Source organism: Euprymna scolopes, chromosome 11 (assembly GCF_053919585.1).
Source record: "Euprymna scolopes isolate OS-2025 chromosome 11, ASM5391958v1, whole genome shotgun sequence".
NCBI classification, from domain to species: Eukaryota; Metazoa; Mollusca; class Cephalopoda; order Sepiida; family Sepiolidae; genus Euprymna; species Euprymna scolopes.
Window position 1 is genome coordinate 6847930 of NC_136492.1, and position 22699 is coordinate 6870628.

Consider the following 22699-nt stretch of genomic DNA (forward strand, 5'->3'; position numbering starts at 1 on the left):
GTGGATGAAACGCAGAATATTCAGTGTAGCTTAATCGCCATATATATCTTAAAACTTACTAACTAACTCTACCTACGTATTAGGCACTGTTGAAGTAAATACTTAAATTTTACGCGTAAATTTATACTTTCGTATATTAATTTATGTGAGTAAATGAAGTAGTTATATATATATATATACACACGCACACACGAGAATTCTTATTTACTTTGCCTCCCCACTGGACAGATTTAGACACCAGGGTTGTTTTTTAATGTGGAGAAAAGGAACAAAATTAAAAATTGTCTCAATCATAAAGGATCTCTCCTCCACTGAGAGAGAACAAGAAATTGAAATGTAGCATCTGAAGAACAGATATTACACTTTGATCTTGGCCCGAAGGCCAAGAAGCCACACACACACACACACACACACACACACACACACACATACACGAGTGTGTTCCTAAAGTAAAGCCTCCTATTTTTTAACTAAAAAACTAAAATGTGAAAGGGCTACGAATGATGCACCTTATCTATAATATAAATCTCACCTGTCTGTTTAAATGTATGTATGTATGTATGTATGTATGTATGTTTGTATGTCTGCCTAAAACTTTCGACAGAGGCGTCGGATATTCGTAAAATCGGTATATTTTTTAAGCTCGACTCTTTGGATGGTGAATATTGAAAAATTGGCTAAAAACATTAATTCCTTCAACCTGAATTGGTCACTTTTCTACAGGGAGGGGTCGCTTTTTTTCGCTAGTATTTTCGAAAGTCATCCCCTCTTTTCGATTGACTAGCCTTAATTTAAACCTTTGCCACTTCCAGTTTGGTGATGGGCAGCAAAGACATTAGGTTTTTTTCACATTCTTTTCCTCCTTTGTGGTACGAGTTCGAGTTTGCCTGCCTACTACCACTTTTTTTTTTTCAACACACACCTCCAAACACCCGGACAACGCTGAGCACCCAGGCTAGTCATAACAAAGATGCAGTGAACCAAGTATTATGGTATCCGTTCGATGCATAAGAATAAGTATTTAAATTAAAGGATTAAATAAAGGATTTACTTCGAAATTTCTGTGCTGATTATCATGTTCAACACGGAGATTCCCGAGTTTGACAAGATGCAACTGAAGAAGGTCGAAAGTTATTTCAGCTGAAACAATGAGAACAGTAATACCCCCCCCCCTAAAAAAATACAGGTCATATGTGGTCTGGCTTTTGCAACACTGTTTTTTCTTTACATTGTATATGTGGGTAGGTGGTTGAGTGGACACGGGCGTGTATGTATGGGTACGTACGTTTGTGCGTGTAGGTGTGTGTGTACGTGCGTGCGCAGTTGTGTGTGTGTGTGTACTTGCGTGTGCAGTTGTGTGTGTGTGTGTGCGTGCGGTGTGCATGTGCGTGAGCGTGTGTGTATGGGGTGGGTGGGCACATGTATACGTGTGGATGCGTGCGTGTGCGTGCGTGTATGTGTGTGGATGCATGTGCGCACGTTTGTGAGAAACATTTTAGGGTGCCCCCCCCCCTTCACTCTAGATTCTTTACGACCTTCCCCTGCTAACACTTTGCTGATTTATTTATAACTTCTATTTATTCATTTTTTTTTTTATTTCGTCCCAACTGAAATGACCAGTAAATTACCATTGCATTATGCAGAGAACATGCAAAAGAATTATTTATGAAGTCATAAATACACGAAATAGAAGATTTTCTTTTTGACTTTTAGAGTTTCACAATCACTTCAACCCTCATTATCATGTAAGCATACACAAGATATATCTAACACATAAAACTAAGCCAGCTGGATTTTGAAAAAGGGTGTAAGTGATTAGAGACATTTGCTTTTTAGCGTTCGTAGGAATCAGTGTGTGGCTCAGTAGCCACGCGTAGAAGAAAAAAATGCATATGAACAAGAACCTATGCAATGTTGTCAGGGTGGAATGATAAAATTTTTAAACTTTTATCTGAAAAAATCAATTCAGGTAACTTCATTATGTAATAGAGCTGACATCTATTTAATGTAGTCACCTTCAGTCTCAATCACTGCCTCAGAACTAGGAGCATACCTTTTCCACGAGTACTGGCAGGAGCTCAGCGAATACTCGGCAGATGGCGGTGATCAGGCTAGCTTTGGTGTTGTGGGAGGTCATGTTGGTGATATACTTGATGTATAACCAAATAAAATAGTCCAGTGGGTTCAGGCCAGCGGTCACCTGATTGCACCAGGGGACCACCACACTCTTCAGCACATCCTAGTACGCTTTGGTGTTGATTTTTAAGCCAACTTTGAAGATGTGAGGTGGCATGATGTGGCCCTCAATTAAGACCACACTAAAGACCATAAGCGTGGCCGGAAACTTTGTTTTTATCATCCTGGGCATGTCCCTCAAGCATTGAATCGTTCGAATTTGCATGTGGAGAGTGCTGGTAATGGTTCTGTTGTCATAACTTGGATTGGTAGAGAGCATGAGTTGTATAGCGGCACATCTCTGATCTCGCTCGTTGAACATTATGTCACTTTCAGAATTGATGGAAGGCTTCTATCGCTCTTGGGATTTGTACACAACTGGCCAACTAGTCAATAGTCTGCAACATAAAAAGAAAAACAGTTTTCATCAAACAGAAATGGAATCATGTTGTCTTTTCTATGGTGATAATTTTATCGTTTAACCTCGTACAAACGTACAAAGTAATCTCCTTCGGCTGCAATACACGTGTTGTGTTATTCCAACAACTTCTAGAAGGTCTCATGGAAGTCCTCTTGTGTAAGCGTGTCAATGACCCTTGTGTCACAGCCTCTTTCATCTCGTCAATTGTCTCATAAGCCTCTAAGGTTTTTCTTGAGCTTAGGGAATAACTAAAAGTCACAGGGAGTAAGGTCTGGACTAAAGGGAGAGTGAGGAATTGTCTTGATGCCCATCTTGGTCAAATAGTCTGTGATCTTCTCCGAGCACCCTTGGGACAAACTTCACACAGATCTTCCTCGTGAATAATTATAATTGTGTGTACAGTTCCCACACTGACATCAAACTGTGCATTTGTTACATCTATAGACACACGACGGTCCTTATCCAGGAAATTCTTTATTTGGCCAATCAACTCTGGTGTTCTGACTTTCTTACTCCTCTCACACCTCTCATCATCCCTCATAGACTCTCTTGCCTTCCTTGAATCTCTTATGCGACTCGAAAACTGATGCTCGCTTCATGCAAGATGGGCCAAAAGCAGTGTGAAGCATTCCATACGTTTCTGTGGCATGTTTATCAAGTATAACGCAGTGTCCTCACATCCAGATTGCATTTTTGAAATTCATCAGCTGCGACAATCAAGCTTTAGTAGAGTGTATTCCAATTCCTGCTATAGCTGTTCATAAGATGTATAGCAATAACATAATGAATTTTCAAGAGTTTACAACAATTTTAAATGCTTGTATAAAAAAGTCTGGAAACTTATAGAAGGCACTTTATACATAACATCGTTGCTCGGGTGTTTAGATGTGTGGGTTGAGCAATGAAACAAAAAAGTGGTAGTAGGCAGGCAGGCTCGAACCCGTACCATGAAAGAGGAAAAGAACATGAAAAAATATGTGACGTCTTTGTCGTTGCATCCATCATCAAGCCGGTAGTGGCGAAGGTTTAAATTAAGGCTAGTCAATCGAAAAGAGGGAATGACTTTCGAAAATATCGGCAAAATAAAAACGACCCCCTCTCTGTAGAAAAGTGACAAATTGAAGGTCAAGGAATTAATGTTTTTGGTTAATTTTTTGAATATTTGTCGTCCAAAGGGTCGAGCTTCAAAACTATACCTATCTCGTGAAAATCCGTCGCCTCTGTCCAAAGTTTTATGCAGACATACAAACATACATACATAAGTTTTGTGGTTAAATTTTGAATTCTGAAAAAACAACATATCGAGATATATATTCGATTTAAGAATTTATTGTTTGACAAAAGGAATATATAGAAGGGGTTATTTTAATTTCCTTAATCCATGGATTTTCAACAATGAAAGTATAACTTCAAGTAATATCTATCAGGATTTTTCATCGGAATTCTATCAGTGTCTTATCTCACTTACATACATACATACATACATACATACATACATACATTTAAACAGACAGGTGAGATTTATATAGAAAATGAAGCTATTAAGCCTGACATAGTGATATGTGACAGGAAGGGGAAAAAAGCAACCTTAGTGGAAGGAACTGGATTCAAACTTTTCATTTCAGTCATTAATCACTTTAGTCACCTCCAATACTTAAATTCAGAAATATAATATACTTGACGTTTTAGCATGTAAGAAAGTTAAAAGTTAGAGCCCGTTGATTTAGAAATGAGTGCTTTATGCCAGATTGACGATTGAATCTGGTTAATTTTAATATTAAATACTAATCACTAATTAGTTATCTTCATCAATTCCCTGTTCTGATATCGCATTGTAATACAGCTTCATGTTCCAGTAGTTTCTTTCCAAGAACTGCAGGATTGTGGAACTCTCTTCCTGCTGATTGTTTTCCTTCTACTCTCAATATCAATAGATAGCTCCTGTCTTTGCAATAATTACCTTTTGTTCTCGTTAGTTTCTTACATTAAGTGGTTTCATGGCTTGTCTGGAGTGCTTTTTGTTAAAAAACAAGTGAAGCATGCATGGTCCCCCGTGAGTGCACAGTGAACGAGGCATAAAAAATGACTAAGTTCAGCATTGCCCCCCCCCCTCATTTAGCCCCAAAACTGCTAATAAATAGACATACTCTATCTATATAAGAGCCAGGTACGTCCAAGGATGGAGTACTGTTGCCACATCTGGGCAGGAGCTGCTAGAAAGGACTTGTCCTGCCTTGATAGAGTTCAAAATAGACTTCGTAGCCTCGTAGGAGATGTCCTTTTCTTTTCCTTGCAACCTCTATCTCACAGAAGAGATGTTGCGAGTTTGTCTCTGATGTATCGTTATTTTCATGGCAAGTGCTCGACTGAGCTTCAATCTATGGTCCCCCCACGCCAAACTTTCACAAGAAACACTCGTCTAGCTGAAAACACTATCAATAATTCCTCCCACTCTTTATCTGTGCCTAAACCTAAACGTAGATTCCATGAACAAAGCTTCTTTCTTATAACTGCACGTCTGTGGAATTGTCTACCGTTTTCCTGCTTTCCAGCTGACTACAATATGGTTGTCTTCAAGTCCAACGTAAACAAGTTCTTGATGAGCCGTTCCACTTAAGTTAACAAATATACCGAATTTCCATTACTAACGATGACTATATTGTCCAATTGACTACTGTGCACTCTTAACCCTTATCCTCGAATGGTCTCTGGCCTTGATAAGTGGTGATGCCGATGTAAAAAAAAATAAAAATAAAAAATACACACAAAATTTGGGACAAATATGGTAAAATAGTAAAAAAATGGACTGCTTTTTATTAAGCCTTAAAAGAGCCCCTGGGGCACACCCAAGAGTTATCGCGAAGTATAGACAAACAAAATTATATAGAAATCAGTCAGTTTCAGAAAGTTTTATAAAAATCCAAGGCATCAATTTTTTTTTTTTAAATAAGCACAAAAGTGTCAGTTTAAGCCATTTTAATCCAAAAGGCACCCCTAGGTGGACACCCGGAGTTTTCCTGGATTTTCCGTTCTATTACTTTTTTACTCATATCATGTTTAATGTTTATGCAAAATTTAAAAAAAAAAAAAAGTGCAGACAGACAAACGGACGAACGGACAAGGGTGAATTTACAGGTCCACACTCCTTTTATCAGGGGACCAAAAATGTTACATTTATTTTCATTTTTCGTATTCCCTATAACCGTCTTATTTCACTAAAATTCATATTAAATACGGTTCTTTTGTGTGTTTGTGTGAGTTCGTTCCCTATGGACTCAGAAACGGCTGGGCGGACTTTTTAAAAATTTCACACAAAGGTACTTGATGTGTCTGGGAGTGTTTTTATGTAGAGTTTGTATCGGAATGCGTCTGATAAGTATCGATAATCGATAATCGAAAAAAATCTGATTAAAGAAAGAAGTCCGATTTTGACCCAAGTTAACACTATTATACAACCTAACATCACAAGTGCATTTGAGAAGTTTTATCACCGCACAAGCAGAAAGGCCCAGTCTATAAATCAACTGTAGATTCTTTGATAATACAGAGGCACGTTCGAAATGAATGTTTCTCTTTAGAGCTCAATTGAACCATAATACTTGATTTTTGCATTTTAAACTTTAAGTGACGCCATTATTTTACAGATAATTTTATGAAATAAACAGTAGATTCTCTACAGTGTATTATGGACTTAGTGCGGGGAGGCATGTGTTGCTTTCTCCGGTATATTGAGGTGGTGGGGGTTCATTACTAGGGCAGGTAATCACTCAATTTGATTAGAAAATGAGCGATTTTACCGATTTTGATGACAATAAAAGCATGAGAGGATAGAATATTTGTTGATCCTCGTTCAATCTGGGACAACGCCTGCTGTCCCTGCTAGTCATTTCTTATGTTATTACTGGTGGCCATCTTGGTATGCACGCTTGTGTGTAGTTTCTTTGGGGTTGCGTTCACACACACACAAGCGCACGTACCAATATGGCTACCAGCTAGACCATTGCTTAATATTCAGAAAACTACTTATTTGCAGAAAATTTAAATTCGATATTCGTTTTCAGCATACCCGAAAACCTTTTTAAAGGAAAATGTTAAGGTGGAAACCAAGTAAAAATTTTCCCTCCTATCCACCAGAATTACGCAGTGTCGATTTACGAGAAATATGGTTGGTGATTGCTCAGCTCTTGCTTCACAATTTACATGCGCAGCTACCCTTGCACAGTGTATCCATTGTCTCTTAAAACAGAACGGAGGCAATATGGAGATTGGATAACGCATTGCGCATCAGCATATGCACACATTTCCTTTTAATGAGAAGTGGGGAGGGGGGGGGCAAATGATACACCTGCACATTTGCAGAGTGAAAATATTCGTTAGGTGCAAAGGAGCATCGTAAATTACAGTGTGTGCAAATATATCGGAGATTAAGTGTCACTAAATGATCCGATTTGGTTTTAGAAGGTATGCATTTAAATTTGTCCATTGGACACCATGGTGTGTTCGGGGGGGGGGGTAGGAAGAAGAGTGAATACTCCCCTTCCCTGTCATCCCACTCTCACCCCGGAATAGAAAAGGGAAAAGAACAGGAATAATGAAAAAAAAAAAAAAATATTGCATGGAAATGGGGGGGGGGGCGATGGAGGTTGGGGGACCGATAGTCAACGGCTTTTTAAAAATGTTGCTAATCACAGTACTTTGGTATTCAAGATCTTACAAAACTGGATGCCAGTCATGACTAAGGGACAAAAAATGAAAATGCAAAATCTCCCCCCCCACCCCCTGTCCGAATTAAAAAAAAAAAACAAAGATTTATTTCTTCTCTATTCAAAGTTAAGTATTTCACTTATTTATTTATTTATTTATTTTTTCAATTTTCTTATCAGTTCGTTTAAGCTGTGGATGGGGCATCCTACCGGATGGCAGACCTCCACCCGCTTCCCCATAAATTCCAACCGAGAGATCTTTTTAAGATTCGAACAATCCTTTAAGAACAATTGTTTGAATCTCTCTTGCACTTGGTTCATCGGGTATATTTGGTATAGTTTTTGAAATTGTTTTTCATGAGTCTTATAATTACTGGAATGACAGAGATCTTCCTAAGATTCCAGTTTCTTTTTATGTCGTACATAAAACCTTGGTATTTCGTTATCTTTCCCCTCTCAGCTCTGTTTAAGCCAGCATCATTGGGGACACTGACTTCAACCAAGGTTACTTCTTTCTCCTTGTCCCATATCACTATGTCAGGTTTTATGGCTTCGTTTTCTAGGTACATAGCTGTTGGGAATTGCATAATCATATTGGATGGTGTATGACTTATTTCCGACTGTTCTTGCTGGTAAACATGTTACCTGAACTTGCTGCTGCATTTGATATTCAACTTTTTACATATTGTCTTGTAGAGATATTTACACACTCCATTGCGTCGCGTCGTAGAGTAGCCGTCCCCCAACAGGACTTTACAACTGGATGTCAGGTGGCTCACACTCTCTACTTCTGTGTGGCAGAACCTGCACTTATTGTCATTGCTGAGATCACTCATCTTCTTAAAAGCATTGGTCATCAACCTTGATCAAAGAAACCCAGTCTTGGCTTTGTACCCTTCTTTCACTGCTCCCATCCTCGCCCGACATGAACCTGCTGGATTACGTCGAGAATATCACCAACATGACCTCCTATAACACCAAAGACAGCCTGACCGCTGCCATCTGACAAGTATTTACTGAGCTCCCGACTGTGCTTGTGGAAAAGGCATGCTCCCAGTTCCGGACCTGTATGGAGGCGGTGATTGAGGCTGAATACGGTTACATTGATTAGATGTTAGCTCTACTACATAATCAAATTACCGAATTGATTTTTTCAATAAAAGTTTTAAAATGAAGTGTTGTTTTATTTAGAGCGACCCTTTTAGCCTTCCACCCTGTATATATGTATACATGTACCTCGTTTTGGCTGTCTGTATCTGTGTAAGGAGAAGAGATTTGTGGGAATTGAAACCCCCAGGCTGTGGAGGAGGTACAGTGCTTGTGTTATAGACGATCCCGTCCCCATGAGTAGTTTAATGGATTGAATGGTAAAGTGATTGAAAAGCAAGAGGGCGCATAATGATGACAAAAACATACAGATACTATATATATATATATATAGTAAGTTATAAAATGTATATGGCGATTAAGCTACACTGAATATTCCGCGTTTCATCCACTCTAGGATTCTTCAGGCTTATGCGCGAATTCTGTGGTTGTTTGTCGTTTTTATATGCTCATCTTCTATTGAAATTTTAGTTAGCCAATCAGCTTACTAGTATCCACCGCGCCCTTCCTATCAACCAATGAGAATGCATTTATCGGACAAAGGCCTATTTGACCTCTGGTTGACCTGTTCCTTTGTGTGTGCTCTATTTAGCCTGGATATTTAGCTTATTGATCTTTTTTAAATCTAAGTGTTTTTTTAATTTTTTTTTTATGTTAGTTTATATATAAATACACATATGTGTACACACATATATATGCACATATATATATACATACATATATGTGTGATCGTTTATGTATATTCATGTTTATTTAATTTATTTATTTGTTTATTTTCTATTGTTTTGTTAGTTTCGAAACTATTTTGTATCGCTATCCTAGAATAAATTTTATCTTGTGAACACAGTTGTTTGCTATTTCCCTTCTACAGTTTAATAGATGTTGGGATAAAGTACAAGATAGCAAATATTTCATGAAGGCATAATCTACATGGGTCGTCTATATTAATGAAAGAATGTAGATTAATTTACATAAATTTACATAAGAAATAATAAGGATATAGATAGTAAGAATAAGAGTTCGTTGAGAGATGAGTAACGTTACTTGCGATTGATAAGAGGCTGACGGATTAATCAGGAGGATTGGCTGGTGGCTGATGCCACCGGAGTGGTATCTGTTACATCTTGACTGCTTGAGGGTCCAGCATGAAAGAGAGACATCTGAGAAACAGGATGTCACGTGGCTGTGTCGCTCTCTGGTTATCAGAGTTAAAGGGCGAAAATTTAATTAGCCTGGGAGTTTCAATTCCCACAGAGTTACTGACCGCCATGAAAGTCTATTGAGCATTAAAGGAGAATTAACTTATTTTCCAAGTACTTTCAGGTGGAAGCAGATGGATGTTGCCAACATCCATAAATGAAAATGTTGCTATGGAAACAACTGGATTCGAACTTGAGGTGTCCAGGTTGGCAGGTCGCATCATTATCCACTTCAACACTGTCACCTCCCAATCTGAGTAGATTAGAAAGTGGACGTTGCGTTTATTTTTGGCAGCTTCATAACTTTTACTTCCTTTATTTTGTCCTTTAGTCTGTCAGACTTAGCGGTGAGGACTCAAAGCAGTCCCCTATTTGAACTTTTATAATTAAAAAAACAAATTGTTTATGAAACAAGGTTTTTACAGTTTAGTCTGACAGGACCGCAGCAACCGTCGAGGGACTTTGCTTGATAAAGGTGCATGTTATATAGTGGGATGCATAAAATATCTTACCGCATGTTGTCCAGCCTTCATGTGGGTATTTTTGCAGCACAAGATGAAAGAATGGAACAATTATGAACAAATAAGAAAATCACTCGCTGGTACATAACGATATACGTTTATTATGGGGACACACACACATACACACACGCAACGACAAATCAAATCTTTAAAGACTGAGGCAATTTTTTTTCTAATCTAATCTTTTAGGGCAATTAGTTTTTCCTAAATTTAACTGGTGCTACCAGATCAGGCTGTCTGAAGATATTGGCTTCCTGAGACGAAATGCAACTAACATTGATGCTTTTTGTTTTTTATTTTCGTTGTGTTAGGCTCAATATAACATAAAATATCTTACCACGGGGTGTCCAGCATTCACGTGGGTATGTTTGCAGCACACGATGAAAGAATGGGATAATTATGAACAAATAAGAAAATCACTCGCTGTTACATAACGATATGAGTTTATTATGGACACACGCGCGCACACACGTAACGACAATTCAAACCTAATACAGGAAAGGTTAGAAGTCCAAGTATGATAATTGCTTATTTCTCCATTTTGAAAGTCACTCTATTCCCCCCCCCCACTCTTTACTTCCGGTCGTCGATCTCTCAAGAATTTAAAGTCTAGAACTCGGACAAAGGGGAGGCAACATTTCCCAAAGAAGTAAAGAATTACTCCCCTTGCATTGTACTTTTATATCGTCCTAACAGTGCATCTTTTCTAAGTGATACTGCCTGTCGTAATAATGTTAAGCTTGGCACTCCACGAAACCAGATGAATTTTTGTCTTGGATTACAGCAAGACCAACAATAAAACAAAAAGATATACTATAACATATATTGCGAGATAGGTTTGTGCTAATGGGAGTAATTTATTAATAATTAACAATGTTTTTGACAACGGGGGAAGAATTGCTGCTTTCTGGCTCAGAATTTATCCATCTAACAATTATCATTGGCTAGTTTTTATTCCTTCAAGCACTAAATCTTTCGCGACGGAGACAATTGTGATTTTTGTTCACACGCACACATTTCCATCCTCCCCACGTCCTCCCATCCACTATGCTCGGCTGTCATAGCAGTCAGTGAAGCTGTTTCACTCACGGGGGACACAGATATACATGTATACACACATATACATGCATCCCGATGGAAACAGAGCTGGTCCGATTGTCCTGCAATATTTGGTTTATTTCACTTGGTATTGGGAGATGGCAGTACTGAAGGAGTGATTTTTTTACATGGGCATCATCACTTATCAAGGCCCAAAGGCCACTCGAGGATAAGGGTTAAAGAGTGTACAGTAGTCAATTGGACAATATAGTAATCGTTGTTCCTTTCTCCACAGGTAAAAAACATCCCTGGTGTCTAATTCTGCCCTCGTGAGGAGGCAAAATAAATAGGAACTTTCATTGGCTAGTCGTTATTCTTTCAAGCACCTGTAGAAATAAAACAGCCAGATTTTTTTTTTTTTTTTTTCGTTCAACCTGATTTTATTGCTGGCATTGGTTTCCTTGATTTTTTATAGAATCAAATCTTTACAGAAGGGCCCACGTGAAGGTTGCCAGCATCCGTAATGAAGGTGATACTTTGTGTCAAAGTTCTCATTTCCTTTGCGCCTATCTCTATGTACAACCTTTACATTTGTTGGAGAGGACAACAACGTTATGTATGTTTTATAAATGATTCTTAAGAATGTGCTCCGACAAACGTAATGCACTTGCAACTTTCAAAGGCGTAAATTCCTTCACACCACCTGATTAGCAGAAAAATACCACCCTTTAGCGCAAGCATTTTTCTTAAAACCAAGTTTTTATCTTTACATCATCAACGCTCGGATCCCCATCTGGCATCAATTGAAATGAATGGCTCTCATCTTAGGGAGGCTTCATGTTTTGACAAGCTTCTGGGTTTGACTTTTACTCCTGATCTGAAATGGAGTACACATATCAAATCCGTTACCAAGGCCGCTGGAAAAATGGTGGGATCCTTCTATTAATCCAGTAGATATCTCACTGCTGATGCAATTCTCTATATAAGAGCCAGGTACATCCAAGAATGGAGTACTCCTAGAAAGGACTTATCCTGCCTTGATAGAGTTCAAAATAAACTTTATAGCCTCGTAGGGGATGCCCTTTTTTTCTTCATTGCAACCACTTTATCACAGAAGAGATTTTGCGAATTTGTCTCTGCTTTATCATTATTTTCATGGCAAATGCTTGACTGAGCTCCAATCTATGGTTCCCCCTTGCCAAACTTTTACAAGAAGCACTCGTCTAGTTGAAAACACTATCAATAATTCCTTCCACTCTTTTCTTAGAACTGTCCGCCTATGGAACTGTCTTCCGTTTTCCTGCTTTCCAGCTGACTACAATCTGATTGCCTTCAAGTCCAATGTAAACAAGTTCTTGATGAGCCGTTCCACTTAAGTTAACAAAATTACCGAATTTCCATTACTAACAATTACTATATTGTCCAATTGATTACTGTACACTCTTTAACCCTTATCCTCGAGTGGCCTTTGGGTCTTGATAAGTGATGATGCCCATGTAAAAAAAATAAAAAATCACTCGTCAGCACTGCCACCTCCCAATATCAAGTGAAATAAACCAAATATTGCAGCGGTTTCTCTAGTATAATCGGACCAGTTCTGTTTCCATGGGGATGCATGTATATGTGTGTATGCATATATATCTGTGTCCCCCCGTGAGCGAAACAGCTTCACTGACCGCCATGACAGCCGAGCATAGTGGATGGGAGGACCTGGGGAGGGTGGAAGTGTGTGTGTGTGTGTCTCCCGAGCATTAAAAGACAATTCCTTGGGCAATTGAACTCATTTTCCATAATGGATAATTCTATCGGAGCATCCATCCAAAGAATGGCACCAAATCAAATATTCATAAATCTCCGAGAAACAAGTACCATCAGATATTGTCTCCTTGGGGTGGGGGTTCGAGAGAGGGTTTTTATTTTTTTGGATCTGTTGATTAGATTTTTGGTTTTTGCTTCATGCTTTTTGTTGAAACAATATTAATCAGAAACTAGCCTAGGTGCCCGGCGTTGCCCGGGTGTTTGGAGGTGTATGTTGAGCAAAAAAAAAAAAAAAAAAAAAGTAGTAGTAGGCAGTCAGGAAGGCTCGAACCCACACCGTGAAGGAGGAAAAGATATTGAAAAAAAAAAACAACAACAACAAACAGAACAAAAACGTGACGTCTTTGCCGTTACGTCCATTGCCAAACCGGAAGGGGTGAAGGTTTAAATTAAGGCTAGTCAATTAAAAAGTAAGAAAATATCGGCGAAAAAAAAGCGACCCCTCTTTATAGAAAAGTGGCCAGTTGAGTGTTTTTAGCCAATTTTTTTCGATATTTGTCGTCCAAAGGGTTGAACTTCAAAACGATACCGATATCGTGAAGATCCGTTGCTTCTGTTGAAAGTTTAGGCAGACATACATACATTTAAATAGGAAGGTGTGATTTATATAACAGGTGGTTGATTGGATGTCTGGAGTATTGTTACAACATCGAGGCTGGTGCACCAGTCACTTAGACTCTTCCTTCTTGACAGGATGCAGAAAAGAATTTCCTACCTAACAGGTACTGCACTCTCTTCTAAGCTCCAGACTTTGGCGCATTGCTACAGTGTTGCCCCCTACATGTTTTTCTTGCAACTACTTGAACGGAAATTGCTCTGATGAAGTTACTGCACTTATACACTCTCACCTCAACAAAAAATACCTTAATCCGCCCGACTAGTGTTGGATAGCGGGGTATCAAATCATCGAGGAAGAATGCTGTTGTCATAGCCATAGTGATTATTTAGTTGCAACCATTTTTGTTATTATATCCCAAGGAGACCATTCCTACTATACTATTCAATAAAATATTAGTTACCTCCCCCTTGCTGACTTTTCTTTCATGTGATTATTATTATTTAGCTGCAATTATTTCTTCAATTATATCACAGGCTGTACCACCTCGGCATTAGCCGGGATGCAGTGAAGTCATTTCAGTTTTTAATTTCAAAAAACTAAAAAAAAATAGACATGTTCTAGTTCATACCATTTAGTTGCAATCATTTCTTCAACTCCTACTATATTATTCAATTAAATATTAGTTACCCCCCTTTGCTGACTTTTCTTTTAGGTGATTATTAGGACTGTGACAACAGAATATTCTTTTTATTGTTTTGACTCATAAGTATATATCCGTAACACCCTATATGTTGGAGTGTTTTTTTTTTTTTTACATAGAGATCACCACTTATCAAGACCCGGAAGCCACTCGGGGATAAGGGTTTGTTCTTTACTGCTTTACTTATTCTAACTTCGAGAAGGAGACAAGAAAAACTAACTATCTACGTATCTCGTATAGGAATTGAGTGTTAAACCAGAAATGGAAGGGGGCGATTGACTTCTGAGAACTTATTGAAGTAAAACATCTATAATATAAATCTCACCTGTCTGTTTAAATATATGTATGTATGTCTGCTTAAAACTTTCGACAGAGGTGTCGGAATGTGTCGGAACCGGTATCTTTTTGAAGCTTGACCCTTTGGACGACAAATATCGAAAAATTGGCCCCAAAACATTAATTCCTTCACCCTCAACTGGGCACTTTTCTACAGGGGGGGGGTTGCTTTTTTTCACCGATATTTTCCAAAGTTATCCCCTCTTTTCGATTGACTAGCTTTAATTTAAACCTACGTCACTTCCAGTTTGGCGGTGGTCGTAACATCAAAGACGCCACTTTTTTTTTTTTTTCACGTTCTTTTCCTCCTTTGCGATACGGGTTCGAGCCTGCCTGCCTACTACCATTTTTTGTTTTTTGCTCAACACACACCTGCAAACACCCGGGCAACGCCGGGTACCTAGACTAGTAAATAAATAAAATAAATGATAAAATGGATAAAAATGTAATGCTTTTATTTATCCAAGACTTTTGTATTGTACGAACTGGATATCGTTACTGCTGCATATTATGAACCGGATTTTTTCGTAAATATTCGGTATGGCTGGACCAACAATGGCCAGTACTTGTGCATCTATGTTACCGCACTGAAATAAGGTTATCATTTGGATCCCTCGGACTATCGTTTCCATCTTGTTTTTTTTATTGACATTCTTTTGAGATGAGTCTTTTGTGTATTTTTTTCCCCCCCGACCTGTTATTCTCCATCTTTATTGGTTTTTTTTTTTTTTCACCACATTTCGGCCGACTCATCCTCTGGCCTTCTTCAGGTGATTAACCATGATGGAATAGGAATGCTAAATCTTGTAACTGTATCCTTCAGGGTTCACGGCACAGGGGATAGAGGCGTTGATCTCTACGGTTCCAGGTGAGCATTGTCTGAAGATAGCGGTTTCAATCCTACCCAAAGCAGGCCAGAGGATTAGTTGGCTAAAACCGTGTGAAACAACAACAACGACAACTATGGAAGGCAGTAGTTACTATCGATACAGTTACAAGACTTAGCATTCCTATCCCATTACAGTTAATCCCCTGAAGAAGGCCAAAGGAAGAGTTGGCTGAAATGTGGTAAAACAAGAAAACTATGAAGATGAGGATAATAGTCCACAAAAATAAATGGGAAAAATGCTGCTTTTGGTTTTGCAGAACATGGTTGAGTTTTTTTAAAGTGAAAGGGGGGGAAAAAGCAATAACATCAATGAAGTAGACTTGTTTATCGCATGCATGTAAAAACATGGCCGCTAGTGAATTGCAGTACACAATGCAGGTTTTTATATCTCGATAACTACTTGTCTCTGCAAAAATTAAAATGTGATTTTCGTATTCAGCATAGTCAAAAATCTATTAAAGTTGTCATTTTAAAGAAAATTGTGGAGGTAGACCTAATGTAAAAATTTACCATCAATGTGCATTTTAGGTCAGAGGGCTGGTATCTTCAGACAGCCTGATTTTGGTATATAAATCAATCCTAGAACTAAATAGAAGGCCATTCCACTAAAGTCACGTGACTTGCTGACGTCACAGAATAAAGTACAAAAGACATGGTTAGGATTTATAGACAATTATTATGAGACTGATTATTTTTTTTGTTTCAGTTTTCAAGACTGATGCACTATACAAACCGGATGTCGTTACTGTTGCATATTACGGACTGAATTTCTCGTAAATGTCCGGTATGGCTGGACCAACAATGGCGGGTATTTGAACAGGTTTCCGAGCGTTTTGAAGGTTGCTCTGCATATTCTAGCAGCGACGTAAGTGGCCGGTCGAGCTCAAGCGGACATTTACAAGAAATTTCGTTTGCATAATTACCGACTTTCGGTTTGTACGATGCATCTCTTTGCACTTAACGAGAATATCAATCACATTTTATTGGGTTCGAAATGTATTCGTCGGTGGCGAATTTTTTTTTTTTTTTACAACTGTCATCTAAGCTTCAACGTCTGTCCCATCGACAAAATTTTGCATCCCTCTGCCTGTTGATGCTCCGACCAACTACAAGCATTTGTACCCCTTCGATGTAAATACCCCCAACAAACAGGACAAGCAGCGAAGTCCCACCCCTACACAGTAGAGATTCCTAGATGTAAGAAAGCCTTCTACACTCTAATAGCTTCTTCCTCAGAACAGCTAGATTTTTAAATTCTCTTCCAGGTTCCTGCTTCCACAACTGTACTGACATGCAGAAGTTCAAGTGTAATGTGAATAGGCATCTTACTGCTCAACCGAGGCCACTGACAGCCATTATGTTAGGGGCAATGAAATATATTTTTTATGGCTATTAGCGTGGTCACGTGGTTGAACACAAGAAACTTTAGGCATGTTGATCTGGTAATGGCCTCACTCTCCGTAGCCTTGGCTCAACTCCCTGCAACTTATGTTCCTGATAGTAGCCCCTACATGAAAGTGACAATGTGCTTTCTTTGGGGTGAAAATGTATATATATATATATATATATATATATATAAAGAAAGAAAAAGTTGACCATATTCATATGTTAATGTTTTTGCCCAGTAAACACAACAATTTACTGGTACATCTGTTATGAGAAACGTTTGTGTTTTCATAAAGTCAGAGCTGTGATACAGCGAAACACTACTGTATATGGATGACTATAATGCTTCCTATCTTGGGTTGAGCATATTGGGAAGTGATAAACAAACTGCTATTAGTGTATTAAGCGATGCTCTTTATGTAAACAAATGGAGCTTAGGCGTTTGGACAATGTTTGAATATTGTTAATTCACATGGCCGTCATAGCAGCAGGCAAATAGCTTAATGGTTAGACGCGCTGACTGTCGTCTAGGCAGTCGAGTTTCAACCCTGGCTTGAGGTAGTTGCTTGTCTAGCCGCACTGATGAGCTGTGATACAGCGAAACAGTACTGTATGTGAATGACTATTTCCTCCATATTTTCACATGTTTTTAATTGACATAAACACATTTTTTTTGCAATTCATGACTATCATAAGTTGCTGTTTCACTTAATGCCTCAACCAGCAAATTCTAGCTCTGCTATAATAATAATTTGCTAATCTCTTTCTTTCCCCTGCAAAGAAGAATAGCATTCTTTAAAACTCTGCAGGATAAGGATTTTTGAGAATTGTTTTTGGAGCATTCTGTCAAACAATAAATTTAATTGTAAATATATATATATATATAAGTGAGAATGTGTGTGTGTGACAGAGGACATTTTTCAACCTATATACTCAACGAATATTTGATCTAGATTTGAAATTTGATATATAGGTTATTCAGCCACGTGGACAACTGTTTAATCAGTTTTCATCCAGAAAAAAAAAAGGCTGATAAGGTCAAAATAAAAAAAAGTATGTGGTGGTGGTCGTCAGACTTTTATCAATCTGTCAACTGTTTCATGATTGCGCATGTACAAACCCTTCACATTGTTAAGAATCAGTAAGTTTGAAAACAATCTTAAAGATCATTTCAAGCTGGTCTAATGGTTATCGTACTCGACTCACAGTCTTTGGGTTTTGGTTTCGATCTCAGGTCGAGTAATTTTGTTTTAGTTACAAGAAATGAACTATTTAAACAAAATATAATACTCGACTGCACATGTCTCAGTTTCTTTCGTTTTTTTGTTTCTTTTTAGGAATTTAATGTAACATATAATACCCGGCAATGCTGGATACAGTTTCTAGTATATATATATATATATATATATATATAGGCATCTACATACAGTACTGTTTCGTTATATCACAATTCATCAGTGTGGCTAGACTAGCACCTTTCCTTAGGTGGGGATTGAAATTCCTGCTTCCACAACTGTACTGACATGCAGAAGTTCAAATGTAATGTAAATAGACATCTTGCCGCTCAACCGAGGCCACCAACAGCCATTATGTAAGGGGCAAGGAAAAATATTTTTTATGGCTATTAGCGTGGTCACGTAGTTGAACACAAAAAACTTTAGGCATCATATACCTACATGTTGATCTGGCAATGATGTCATGTTGTCATGTTCACCGGCCTTCACTCTCGGCTCAACTCCCTACATGGTATCGCTGCAACTTATGTCCCTCTTGCATTGATAGTCGGCAGTTCTACCCATTGGACCATTGGGATCAGTACTCGTAATTGACCTCAATGAATGTTACAAACGCACACATACACACGCTTGAAGAAAGGTGCATTTTTTCCAAGTGATGTTGTCTGTAGTAATAACACTAAGCTTTATACTCCACTAGACCAGATGAATTTTTGTCTTGGATTACAGCAAGACCAAGAAATATATATATATATATATACTATAACATATATTGCGAGATAGGTTTGTGCTAATGGGAGTAATTTGTTTTTATGTGTTTTATTCTTATGCATGACATGACAAAAACAAAAAGCTACAAACAACCCACCTGAATCCCTAGTTTCAGATCAGTAAATACTAAATTGCAAAGCAAATTTGAATACGAAGAAGTTGAACACGAATGTGTGTGTGTCTTTGTCATTGTAAAGATATGCAGTCAGAATAAACAGTGCAGAAAGTCGACGCCATTTATTTTTTTATGCCCTGAAAGTAAAAATAAATTACCACATATTTCTGAGAGAAGACAAAGTCCGATTAATTTCTTTCATGATAAATTTATACAAAGAGTTATAAAAGAATCATGCCCCCCCACCTCAACCCCATACCAAACACACTAACACATAAATTTATCTTGTCAGATTTTCAAAGTCAGATCGAAATAACATTTAAGCTGACAAATCAATTTTTTTTTTTTTTTTTGCTGGCTAGCCAATTTTTTAAAATTATTTGGATTCTTCATACTACAGTTCTCATCTTGAGCACCATTTTCATAACGTCATGTCATGACTGATGGAACGAGGACATGCTACCCCCATGAAGTAAATAAAGGTTTTTTTTTTTTTTTTTTTTTTTACACAGTGATCACCACTTATCAAGGCCCAGAAGCCACTCAGGGATAAGGGTTATTGCAAGTACATTACGTTAGCGCGGAGATTTGCTGAAATGTTTACTTAAGGGGGCGGTTCATTAGGAATTTGTTAACATTGGACTTGAAGACAACCAAGTTGTAGTCCGGAGGGAAGCAGGCAGACAGAACAGAGTTCCACAGGCGTGCAGTTCTAAGAAAGAAGCTTTGTTCATGGAATCCGCGTTTTGATTTAGGCACAGATATAGAGTGGGGGAAATTTTTCAAAGTGGATTCAGCTAGACGGGTGTTTTTCGTGAAACATTGGCGAGGGCGGGGCACCAGAGATTGGAGTTAAGACGAGCATCTGCCATGGAAATAACGATAAAACAAGGACAGGCTCGCAACGTCTCTTCTGTGGGAGAGAGGTTGCAGGGTAGAGAAAAGGGCGTCCCCCACTAAGCCACGGTCTATTTTGTACTCTGTCAAGGCAGGATAGGCTATTTTTAGCAACTCCTGCCCAGATATGGCAGCAGTATTCCATCCTTGGACGTACTTGGCTTTTATATAGATAGAGAATTGCATCAGTAGTGAGATATCTTCTGGAGCGGTAGAAGGATCTCACCATCTTTCCAGCGACCTTGGCAACAGACTTGATGTACGTGTTCCATTTCAGATCAGGAGTAAAGGTCAAACCCAGAAGCTTGTCAAAACACGGGGCCTCACCCAGACGAGAGCCATCCATCACAATTGATGCCAGCTGGGGATCAGAGCGTTGATGATGTAAGGATAGGAGTTTGGTTTTGGATGCATTAAAGGTAACCAGCCACATCTTCCCCCACTGAACCACGCGCTCGAGATCAGAGGAGAGAGAATCAGAGAGAACTTTGTCATTTACAGCCTTTGATGTGTTGCCGTAGATGGTCGTGTCATCAGCATAGATGTCAACGAATGATTTAAGTATGTGTTTAGGGAGGTCATTGATGTAGATCAGGAAGAGAGTTGGGCCCAGGATTGACCCCTGAGGGACTCCATCATTTATATTGCAGGCCTCCGATTTTTGTCCATCTACCACTACTCTTATGAACCTATCGGAGAGAAATGATTTAATGATTGAGAAAACATTTCCAGTTATACCGTAGCTGGAAATCTTGTGAAGTAGACCCTTATGCCATACCTTGTCGAAGGCCTTTGATATGTCAAGAGCAATTGCCTTAGAAAGGAAGCCTTTGTCAAGAGATTCACTAATCCTGTGGGATATATCCATCAGCACATCTGCGGTAGATCTTGCAGAGCGGAAACCATATTGTGTGTCACTAAGAAGGTTATTCCTGCTGAGGTGGTTGACTATTTCTCTATTTAATATGGATTCCAGCAACTTACTCATAACACAGAGAAGACTTATTGGTCTGTACTGAGAGGGAGATTACTTATCACCTGAATTCTTAAATGCAGGGCATACTGATGAGGTCTTCCAGGGAGTCGGAAAGCACTTCTCCTTAAGGCAGCGCTTAAATAGTTTCGTAAGTATGGGAGCAAGTTCTGGTTGAAGCTTTTTTAATACTATAATTAGGATGCCATCAGGGCCAGTTGCTTTACTGGAATCTAGGTTCTTTATTAGCTTGGCGACCTCATGCACGGATATTTGTATGTTACCTAGCTTGTTCTGTGTTATAGGAGGAAATATGGGGAGTTGATGGCTTCGGCGCATAGGGTAGAATTAGCTGCAAAGTTCTTTGCAAATAGTTTGGCCTTATCTGACGCTGACGAGATGACCTCTGGTCCATTGATAATGGTTGGGATAGAACGTACACTTCTGTTCAGGATCCTATTTGTTATTTGCCAAAACTGGTGGGATCCAAGCCGCTGATCAGCTACCTTGGATTTAACAGACTGGGCATATAGCTCTCTTGCATTTTTTATTACTCTTTTACAGTGGTTGCTGGCAGACCTGAAAGCAGCTTTAGTCTCAGTGCATCTATTACGTTGGTAGCTATGGAAAAAGTGATTTCTGTGCGCGATAGCAGCAGCACATTCTGGGGAGAACTATGGCTGGCTGTTAGGTTTTTGTTGGAATTTTTTAGATGGTATGAATTTGTCTATGCCTACAATTAACCATTCGGTCAGATCTGATACTATAGAGGACACATCCTGTTTAAACATGGAGTGCAGAGGTAAATCAGATATGAATGTACGGAAGCTATCCCAGTCAGCCATAGAGTATCGGTATACAGTACGGTGGAGGGGTACGTCTGGGGGCTTCTTACATTTCGTTTTTATCTTAACTGATACGACAGAGTGGTTGGAGGATCCTAGAGGAGAATGAACGGAACATGAACATAGCTCAGGGGAAGTTGAGAGAAAAAGGTCTAAGAGGCTTGCATATTGACTGGGTGTATCGGGCACACGGGTGGGTTCGTGAACAATCTGAGTGAGATTTTAAGCAATGGCAAAATCATGACAAAACCTCCCCTCATCATCTGTTTTATTTGAATGGGTCAGCCATTCCATGTTATGGACGTTGAAGTCACCACATATGTGGATGTTAGCCGAGGGATGTGAAGACAGTATGTGGTCTATTTTCTCAGATATGCTCTTAAAGATAGTAACTCCGTTGTTGTGGGGCCTATAGAGGGCAAATATAAATGCAGTAGATTTAGCAAGTGCAACCCTGAAGCACATATAGGGTAAATTAAGATCTTCTCTAGAGATATCCCTGCCACACGGGAAGCCATCCTTAATGTAGGCACATATTCCATGCCCATGGCGATCTTGGGGGTCAGATTTAGCTGTTAAATTTGAGTATCCGTTAATTATGAACTCATCTAGGGAAGTGGTCGGCCCTATTCCAGTTTCACTTAGAAAGAATATGTCCGGTTTCGTCTCCTGTAATGGGGTTTCAACCTCTGGAAGGTTGGAACGTAGACCCCTGATGTTGGAGAAGGAGACCTGGTAGTAGGGGTCTACATTGGAAGATGGGGTTCCGTTCAAAATTCCGTACAGATTCCCGAGTTTAACAGAAACAGATTTCCAAGTTCAGTAAGATATACGTGAAAAAAAGTTGGATGTTACATTGACCGAAACATTGAGAAAATAAAAATTAAGATGAGAACATTAGTCCGAGAATCCAAGTGATTCAAATAACTAATCCTCATCTCAAAAAATCAGAAACGTAATAGCCAATTTTTATTTGTTATTGTTGTACTATGTTATTGGCAATGTGATACT

The 22699-nt window shown here is 38.8% G+C and overlaps 1 protein-coding gene and 1 pseudogene across 1 annotated transcript in view; one reads left to right on the plus strand and one right to left on the minus strand.

Moving 5' to 3' along the window:
• LOC145287758 (N(6)-adenine-specific methyltransferase METTL4-like) overlaps positions 1–22699 on the plus strand; it is a 769319-nt gene that overhangs the window by 721436 nt on the left and 25184 nt on the right. The gene's annotated exons all lie outside the window — the stretch shown is intronic.
• LOC145288389 (U2 spliceosomal RNA) lies at positions 239–394 on the minus strand (annotated as a pseudogene).